The sequence below is a fragment of the Pelecanus crispus genome, chromosome 6 (assembly GCF_030463565.1).
Source record: "Pelecanus crispus isolate bPelCri1 chromosome 6, bPelCri1.pri, whole genome shotgun sequence".
Lineage (NCBI taxonomy): Eukaryota > Metazoa > Chordata > Aves > Pelecaniformes > Pelecanidae > Pelecanus > Pelecanus crispus.
The window spans coordinates 64,302,165-64,312,443 of NC_134648.1; positions in this window are offsets into that span (position 1 = coordinate 64,302,165).

A 10,279-nucleotide genomic window follows, 5' to 3' on the forward strand; every position below is an offset into this window, starting at 1 on the left:
GGGGATGTTTAAGCAGAGCTACTGTGTGTGACAAATAATGTAATCTTTTTTGCTCTAGGCAGAGCCCAAGATTGAATTCTCAATCTGTTACTGGCTACACAGTAGGGGCTTCCTCAAACTACTGAGTCTAAAATGAAAGTGAATGGGAAAGAGGGTAAAACATGCAGGTTGTATAGCATAAAATTAGACTTTCCAAAAATTCCAGTTTTGTTTTCCTCCCAGATATGTTCCCCACCCAACTTCCTCATCTTCCACTCCCTCCCCACCCATGTTTTCTGCAAAGATCCCTTTCGGAGACACACCATACACTTGTTTTCATCAGAGTTTGATTTCAATCCCACTGAAGTCCACGTCAGTCCTGAAGAAGGACATGAGATGATCATGTCTAAGCCCCAGAGGAAGGACACTTAGGCTTCTGTCAGGGCATCAATTATAAAGCCAGAATAGATTTTTTTTTTACATGCCACTTGCAATTAGAAGAGCGACCTAAGTGATGGATAACTCTTGTGCAGGCTTTCCGCAGGGGCCGGTTTCACCCCAGGTAAGGGTTAGCCCCACTAGGAGAGACTGATGGCATCTTGGATGGCCTGGGAGAAGTGCTGTACAAGCCACAGCATTAGTTTCTTGGCATATCATATAAGAGGGTGCCACGGTTTCCTGTATCATCTCCCACTTTTAGATCTGCTTATACCGTATCACTTATTAAAGTGATTATTGCTCATTACCTTTGGCTTCAAAAATGGCCACCTGCAACTTTGGAGCACAGGACATGTTGAGAGTGAAATTTATTTCAGTTCCCTTTCTTTTATTGGTGGCTTTGTGCATAAGCTTCAGGTTGGGGCAAGGAAAGTTTAAATGAAATTCAGATTGGCTAATGCAGAACCAAAGCGACTTTTTTAACCTTACAGAACTTTCTAAAGCACAGCATTTTTTGTGCTCCTTGGAAAGCATGTGACACCAAAGCCTCTCTCTGAAGAGCCTGGCTGCGTTTTTCTTATGCTTTAGACAGAGCAGTCATCAGTGACATTGATACATAATTTAGTCACCACCTTCAGGGTACGTTAATTTAGCAAATTCTCTAATTTGCTGGGAATTCGCATAGATGAATCGATGATTAAATAAGTGAAGAACCCAAATGGAGCAGTTTGTTGCTAATTTAAATGCAGTCTATGTCTAGACCACTCTCCTTGTTATATTCTAATTGACCTAATTATTTCCAAAAACACTCTTTTTGTCATTTCTTTCACATGTAGATCATTCTGTATGGGGGCTGGATGTGGGAAGAGGGCTGTTCTGGTGTATTCCAACAGCAAAGAGTATTTTAAGAAGTGACTTTGGATAGCAGCAGTGACCGGTTATGAAGCTGCAGAGGTTCACGTAGACCCGGGGAGAAGGTTGCGGGCTACCTGTTTGAACTTTGCCACTGTACAACCACATCCACTTTTACCACGTCTTAAGAATGAACACATCTCCAGAAAGGTCTTCTCATTCTCAGAGGAGTTTCAATATTAGTGCTCAGATATTTGATTGAGTTACTGCCATTTGACAAGCTAGCGCTTGTCAGCCCAACTGAGCTGGGCAACTGGTACAACTGTGTGCACGCTTTGTCTCTCGCAAAGGCAGTGGAATGGCACTTCTTGTGGTGGGGGAAGCAAAACTGAAATAGCGCACGGTTGCTGTAGGGAGCTATTGTTACTGCTTGTAGGAGCAAGTACCCACAGAGTTACCACATCTCGGCTGACATGAGGTAGCTTGTTCACTCGCAGTAACTGGATCGTGCATCTGAGCCCTGCAGAGACCTGGGTTTCCCTCAGATAATGGTATTATCTTTAATTTATAGTGGCAATAACATCAGGTGTAGGGTGGAGGAAAACTGAATGTTAAAACACATTTCTAGTCCTCTAGAACCTCTATTTTAATGTCAGAACCCCCCCCAGACCACCTGTAGCTATTGTGCATGGAGAGTCCGCCATGGTCACTGGTAAGCCATTGCAGTGGTTCATCATCTGCCCTAAAAACATGCTCTACACGTTCAGACTGAACTGAAAAGGTTTCATCCTCCAGCTACTGGTCCTGTTTTACCTTTGGCTGTTGGATGATCACCAAAAGTTGGGTACAATGTTCGATGGAGCCAGAATGGCTGTAATTATGTTTAACTCTTCTAGACTGCACTGGCAGATATCAACATGCATGACCAAACCAGTTTCTCCTTTCCCTCATTTAGGGAGAGAAACTGAGGCAAGGGAAAGAAAAATGTCTTGCCCAGGGTCTCACACACAATCAGTGATGGTGCAAGTAGGGGAACCTGGATGGCCTGGTTCAGGAATCGTCTCATCAGGCAGGAACACTTTAACCAAATTTCATGCTATCTTTAGCCTGTCCTTCACTGACTTTAGCTGAATTACCCCTGGCTCAGGTCTTGTGGCTGAGAGAAGAGAATGAGGTTTAAGATGCATAAAACCGCATTTCGTTATCCCTGGTGGCTGCTTTGATTTTTCTCAGCTTTCTGTAGCTGGAGACGTGTCAGTCAGATGCCGTGCCAGATGTTTCCCACAAACTGTCACATAAATGGAATAGCTGGAGCGAGGTACGAACGTACCTGATTGCCGACTGGCTGCCAGCGCCCGCTGACTGCGTTCGGCAACCTGCAGCTCTGCTCTCCTTCCAGTCAACCTCAGAAGACCTGCCCATCCAAGAGATGCAAAGCAGATGGTGATGGCCACAACGACTGGGAGAAGACAACTATAGTGGCCCCCCTGGACGAGGCCCCCCTGGCTGAGGCTGCCCCTTTCCCTCACTCCCAAATGTTTGGGGCCCCTTGGCAAGGGCTGGTCTGTGTGGGGCTCGTTTAGTGGCAGCGCTGAAGACCTAGGCAGAAGGGCAGTTGCAGAACCATGGCCAAGAAATAGCCCAAAGCTTGTTGGTGTGAATGGTCCTGCTCCAAAAAAACCTTCTGACAATTTCCCCGATACAGTTTCTTTTCCAAATCTGGAGTGCTAGGCAAGTGTTTTCTATAGATAGGACTAAACCTGGATATGGGGCTTTATAGGAGGTTTTCAGCTTACAGAGCAGTGGATGTTTTCTGTCGCGTCAGGCCATCAGAAATTTCTGTTGTGTACTCATTTCTCAAATTAAGTGCACAAAAAGACGGTGCAGGCAGCCAAGTCTCACACAGATCCGGCTGCGTACTGCCAAATCTTTACACACCACCACTGACCAATGCTACCGGCAGCCAAAAAAAAGCAGCTCGCTAAATCCAGCAACCTGCTCTGGAGCTGGTGCACGATGTGCAGATGCAGAACATCCCACCTCCCCTGCGGACCACCGGCCAGAGTCTCCCCAGCCTGGCCCCTGATTTCCTGATCCCACCATGCTACACCAATAGCAGGGAAATGGGTCTTTTCCTTTCCTCAAGACAGTGTCTCCCTTCCCAGCCTTGGATCCTCTTTTGTTCTTGTGGATTTCATCCAAGAAATAAACCCTTTTTTAGGGAATTTAGAGATAAAAATCAGTGTAATGGCAGCTCTGTCCTTCCAGCGCTTTGTGCATTACTATTCACTGCACCTTCAGATGTATCTTGGGAAGTTTGTGGTTTAGGAAATCAACCGTCACCTGAAACAATATTTTACATAAATCCTCTAATTGCATCAGTGATCTCTCCTCTGCCCATCGCAGACTCCCCTCCCTTTTCTGGTACTTCAAGTAGCTCTTCGGTCTTTTCCAGGTTTTCTATGTTAGTCCTCTGCTCATCTGCTATGATCAAATTGTAGATAAATTGGTGAAGGCGTTTGCAGATAACTTTTTCTTTATTTTTTTTTTCTTTTTTACTTATAGCATAACTTTTCATTTATGATTTTCCCAAGTCGTGGGAACTAAAATTCTTTTTATGTGTGCACAGTATTTTTCTCTGAACAATATTTCTGCATGCAATTAAAAAACCCCGATTCTGTACATTTTATAAATAAAGCCTCTAGACTTATATTTAGATTACAATGATCTCTTGGGCATGAACTGTCTTTCCAGTCTCTATTTATGAAGCGTGCAACACAATAGTAACAATAAAAACAATGTCATCTGGTTGCATTCAGACAGTAAAGATCCATTATCAGCTATATCTGGATATCCTCCTTTCATCAGTGGCATGTGAAAAAAAACTTCCATGAAGATTTCTTACTGTAAAAAAGAATTTGATTTCCAACAAATGGAAATATTCTTGGGAAATTTCAGTTTTACTCATCGTGTTGTTTTCGTTGAAAAACTGGGCACCTTAAATCCCTTGCAAAAAGTTCTGTTTAAACAAAACTTAGGGGTTTGGCATGTTGAGGTAAAACCCCATAATTTCTGGTTTCAGCCCAAAGCTGCCAACAACAGAGGATGTTTTTTTAATTAAAACCCCCAAATTCCTCTTGCTTTTCTTTTGTTTTTCAGCAAAAACTGCCGAACAACATTTTCTTGCCAACTCTAGTGCAAATAACCTCTCTTCTGGTTTTGACAACTTCCTTGGGATTATGTTGCTCTATTTCCAGTTCTTCCTTGTTTTCTTTTCTCTACCTTAATGCCAGCGTTGGCACCGAAGCTTCCCTTAATGATGACATATGTTCCTCACTCATTCAGAATATGATCTAACTCTTTATATAGAGCATCTGCGTATTTATCTGTGGGACATGTGGCTAGAACATAAACTTGAATGAGCTGTGGGAAAGGCCAATTTTAAGTATGAAAATAGACTAACATTGGTGTACTTACAGACACTCACAACTCCCTAATTTGATTACTAGTCACAGAAAATGCTTAGACTTTCTCATGACAATTAGTGTAAACATTATTCTTTCCACTGGAAAAAAATATTATCATAGCTGGACAAATAAACTGACCCACAACTTGAAAATTAATGTCATTTCAAAATTGCCTTTGAAGGCATAATTCAGTAGTGGTGCTTAATATTCTCAGCTGTCATCAACCATGCAGTAATTAGTTTCAGTTCTAATGAATATTTATTTATATGAACAACGTATAAGCATTGCAAATATCATATGTATTTGACCACAGTTTATGATGATGATATTGTATGATTGCATGTATGTATTTGTTATTATTACATGAATATTTCATAGATCAGTGTAAAATGTAATTACACCCTGCTATGTTTGCTTAATGTCAGTGTCAACAGTTTGATCGAGATCAGCATAAGATCAAATCATTTTCTCAAAGCAGACCCAAGTTTCTCATCTCTCGTATCAGGATCAAGATTGTGGGGATCGTAAATCACAGTAAGGTGCTCAGGGTACTTGACGTTTTCCACAGCTTGAATCGCTTGATAGAAAACTTTTCCTCAAGTCAAAGGCAAACATAGGAGAAGGGGGAAAAGCACATTTAGTTTTCTCGGATGTTTAATCCTAGAAGAATCAACGAGACAGAGCATTTAGTTACTGAGTGTGATGCAAAGATCTGCAGTCCATTTAAAGGCATTTATCCATCATTCTTGCTAGTTTCAGGAAGAGTCCTAAATACGAGAAATCTTTATATCCTGCTGTCAGTAAGAATAAGATATTGTTTCCTTGCATGCTAACACCTATACTCTCTATTACATCAGTTGTTTAAAGATTTCCCGTCTGCCTGAAATGTTGGAAGTTCTCTGTAATCGCAAATATCTCCTAAAAATGAAAGATCAGAGAGAAAATAAAGCAGTGCTTTCTATTTTTGCCAGTGTTTACTTTGTTCCGTTGTTTGCATGTCATACACGAAGCCATTTCGGTTTCCTCTGTTGAGACAGTTTCTCTTGCAGTTTCAGTATCTTTCTTGCAAAGCAAGACGGCAGAGAAAACATGTTTTAAAAATAGGAAAATGTGATTGTGAAACCACAAACTTGTGTTTTGTACAGAAGAGACATGAAGATGGTCAGAGAGAGGTACTGCACAGAAATCCCTTTAACCTAAGTTTTGAATTGACGAAGTCTTACTAAAGATGAAACTCTTCACTTTTATACTCATACAAGCCTTGGTATCAGAACCTGTGTACATTTGCGTGTGGGAGATGATTTCTCAATATTATTCAGCTACATAATTTCCCTTTTCTCTTGTGATTCCCCATTTTCAGCACCTTTCATTTGCTGGTGATGCTGCCCGAAATTGTTGGTCATTTCTGAAATACTTCTGCTGAGATCATAAATTATGAAGATTTCACTTGATGAATCCATCAGTGCTGCAGCAGCAAGGCAGTACTGTAATACTTGGCTCAGGTCCGTTGCTGGCTTGGTCTGTTTTGATGTTGCTCGGGGTTTGGGGGTTTTTGTAATGATGATGGGATGGAGGAGAATGCATGGTGGGAAAGAAATCCTTTCCATGGACAGGTTCACAGACAACTTGCCTTTCTGAGCCTCTTAGTTGTGAAGTGCGTGCCGACATTTTCTACTAGTTGCTCTTGACAATCTCTGAATGATGTATAAGGTTTTGCTTAGGACTTGACATTTACGTGCCTTGCCTGTGTATAACCTCATGTATTCTGCAAGGGCATATTCCCACCAGCAAAACCTGCCGGTGCTGCTCCCGGTCCCGTTGCCCTGAGCCTTATGGACCCAGACTACGCATGGATTTCATGAGAGGTGGGTGGCAGAGGTGTGGGAAGGGCTTCTGAGGTTCAAAGTGCTGAGAAACCCCATGGAGAGAGTCATCTGATGGTCAGAGATCTCTTTTGAGGCCGCGAGTGGTGTGCTGTGTTGGAAGAACTGACGGATTTTTGTTGCTTTTAGGAAATTATTTCATTTGGAAAAGTTCTGGAAAAGGAGGCAGGATTTGTCTTTGCCTAAAGTCCTTCTAAGTCATGTTGGCTCATGATTCTGAGATGGTTCCCAGGTGTTTGGACCAAAACCACCAGCCAAGGTGACTGCATGCACGCAGTTTGTGACAACATAGTGTGCCTAGAGCCTGGCACAGGCGCTGTAACACATTGATTTGTGCTGAGAGAGTGCCCAGACCCAGTGTGTCTGATATTTACCTCTAAAAGGCCACCAGCTACCAAAGCCTTCAAAGGTGCTTGGCAAAGGAGTGACAAGAACCACAAGCTTTCCAGGCACTGCTGATTTTGGGGTTGCCTAGCACTCCCTGTTTCCTCTCACGTGGGCTGTTTTTCTTGGTGTAACAGGTTGATTTCAGCATTTTGCTACCTTGCTTCTATCAGCTGTTCCCATAATTGCCGCATAGCCAGCACCGTTGTAACTTCAGCTGCTAAGCCTTTGGCTCTTCCTGGTTTTAATCTTCCTATCCTTTTCCCTGTTTCAAATCACAAAGGACTGTCCTCACGAAGAATGGTCTTTTCTCATTGTGCTACTGCTTGTTCTGCAGCTGAATCTTTCCCTGATGCTTCCCCGATGCTTTGCGTCTAAGGCACAACACAAAGACATGCAATGCAATGCACTCCCTCCTTATTATTATAGATTGATGTCGAAAGGAGTGCTGCATGTAAGATTTTAATCAAGACACTGCAGCAAGTTTATGAGCAATATATATCTTTCTTAATTTGGCCAGCAATGAAAATATGGTTGGCAAGGGGAAAAAAGAAAACTCCTTCTCTCTCACCAATGTACTTTCCAACATGAAAAAAAGGATTTTGAATAAAGTGGCAATATGGATGCATTTGAAACTGCGAAATGTGATTCTTAATTGCTCATGATTGTCTCTCCAACAACTGGTAGGTTAACCACGGCAGGCTGACAGCCTGTACTAACTGACAATCAATATTGTTGAAACGCAGAACCTTTGCCTGCGAGACACAAAAACATTTCATTTTCAAACACTACAGGACATCTGCTTCTGGAAAGAAAAAGTTGCTTCTTCTCGGCAATATGCACTGACTTGTAACTTATTTTTTCTCCTTGCTCGGAGGAAACAAAAGTCTTCTTTATACCATATCCTTTCCACTAACCTGGCAGCTATCCAGTGTGGGTTTAAACAGATGTTCTGGAAAAAAATATGGCATATACAAATGAGATGGAATCCAGCAACTCAGTCATGGATTATTACAGATATAAAATACGAAGGGCTAAATTCTTCCCAGATACACATTCTATATAGTATTTGGCACTAGATATAAGAACAGCACACAAACAAATCATTAATACCCTCATTATAATAATTACTATATATTTAGCACAAAGACCCCAGGCTGACTCAAACCCTTTGCATTAAATACTGTACAGATGCATGTTCAGGCTGAGGAGTTTACGTTCAAATGGTCGCATGCACCAAAGACTTAGATATGTAAGCAACTTTACTTGTGTATGTTTACAGGATTAAGCCCCACATGTGATTATATTATTGGCAACAACAGGCATTTCTTACTTTCCATGCTGCAGCCTTTGAATAAATCACACAGTAATGAACGATTTGATGTTAAAAGGAATGAATTTGAGTCTTGCTGCGTGTAAGTCTACTAAGCCTTAGGGCTGCCACAGGGTTAGAAGCTCAGTGGTAGAAATCGTATGGACACACGCTTCATAAATATATATTACATGCAAGGCAATGAAACTGATAAAATTATCTTTTTAAATGCTGAAATGCATCGTACGGTCTCCTGATGTGAAGGGCAAAGACCTAAAGCCTGAGCTCTGGTAACACTCCCAGGACAACCCGTAGAAGCAGCTGGGAAGGAGAGTTGGTACCACGCGATGGGCCAACTGCACGGTGGGAATGAGGGATGCTGGTAACTTTTGGAAAGGCACAAACAAATAAATTGCTTTTACTGATATAGTGCAAAGAATATGATCTGATGGACAGAATAATACTTAAGAGCAAATGTACCTGCATGGTGGAGACCCCGCTCTTCCCACGCTTCTGGGCGAATCCTCATCACCTGCATTCAGCCTGAGCTCCTGGTGGCTGGGAGTGCACCTACCATAACCTGCTTTTCTCCAAAGCTTATATTTTTAACTTTTCCCATTTTTCCTCCTCCCTCACCTTATTTCATCTGAATTTGAAATGAATTTGCTTCAGGCAACTCTGGTGTCCTTTCAACAAAATGTGCTCTCCCAGAAAACAACTGCCCTTTTAAATAGCCCTGAGAATGTATAGCAGTGAAGCCCAATACTTATGGAAATAAACTAAAACATCATTTTTTTTGAGCATTCACAAAGGACATTTGATTACTTGACAAATAATTCTGTTTCCTATTGTTTTTATTGCTGAACAAAATAAAATGAAAGATGTTGGGGAGATGCCAGGGTGAGGAGTGGGAGGGATTCATTTGTCCCCATTTTCCCAACTGCTTTTCTTTTCAGTCTCTAACTTCTCATCATTTCATCAACTTCGGAAAATTTACAGTGAAATGAAAGTACAGCAAATTCTAGCTTTCCTGCCCCCATACTTTTGAAACGAGAGCTCACTTGATGGGTTGCAACGGAGAAATAATGAGAAAATCTAAACGAGGAAGAGAAAGAACTGGGCAGGTTTCTTTTTTCCCCTGGAGTCAAGGTGAAACACTAAGCATCAGAAATTTGCTAAATCCAAGGATATCAGAAAAACTGCCATCTAAGAAATATCCCAAACATTCCTGGAAAAGCTGCTGCATTTGAAACACCGTGAAAGAAAAACAACCTGCACTTTTCTTTGCAGGAGTGTGACAAGTCTGTTCTTTCCTTTCCCCGCTGTTGCCTGTTGCTGCGACGCGTATTTTTCGCCCGCCTCCTGCAAAGGGCTGGGCTCACCCCAAGAGCAGCACTGCTTGCTGCCCATGCCCTGCGCCAGGGGCAGATGTTTTGGCACTGGGAAAGTGGAGGTGCCAGCAGTGCCCGTGCCAGCCCGCATCGCTGCACGCACCCTCCCCGATACACCCAGCCGCACAGACCCACCCCGCATCCACGTGTACTTTATACATCTGCAGAAATGCTGGTGAACAGCCACACGGACATGGGTTCATTACATACTCTTGAGCAATTTTAACAATTTTAACTACAGAAGAAGGAGTGGAATTGAACATGCGGGTTGACTGCTGCAAACTGCCTGGTTCTGGTTACAAGCTCAAGAAACCAAGTGAAATAAAGTGCAAAGCTTAGTGTATCCTCTCTAAGCCAGTGAGCAAGTCAGGCTTAGTGGGTTATTTGATGATATTTGACTCTCCTTCTATATGAATAACATCTGCAAATACGCTGAGTCTCTTTGGAATTGTTCTTGGTTTAAAAGAATTTGTTATTTAGAGCATTTCAATCAGTCACTCCCTGGCTTGCTGTTTTGGCTGGTCACAGTGTCACGTTTGAGCCTTTCCATCCCCTCCCTCAAGAACCATCATT